Source organism: Bombus pascuorum, chromosome 11 (assembly GCF_905332965.1).
Source record: "Bombus pascuorum chromosome 11, iyBomPasc1.1, whole genome shotgun sequence".
Lineage (NCBI taxonomy): Eukaryota > Metazoa > Arthropoda > Insecta > Hymenoptera > Apidae > Bombus > Bombus pascuorum.
In genome coordinates this window covers 2,901,945-2,902,189 of record NC_083498.1, presented here as the reverse complement: position 1 = coordinate 2,902,189, position 245 = coordinate 2,901,945, and positions in this window count along the sequence as shown.

Sequence of the window (245 nt, the reverse complement as noted above, 5' to 3'; positions counted from 1 at the left end):
GTTCATTCGTTGATTTAAATCGGCCTGTCTGCACTTTGGTTGGAGGCGCGGCGTCGAATCGTTGCAAATTGTGCAAATACATACAACTCTAGGTTGACATATCGACCGGAAATTTTCGTGTCGTACAATCGGTCAAACAAATACAGTGAAACGAGTCGGTGAGACATGAAAAGAACGCGGTCAGAGAGATACGGTGGCTCGCGAAAGTGAGCACTTATCATAGAAAACATTTATTATTGTGTGTA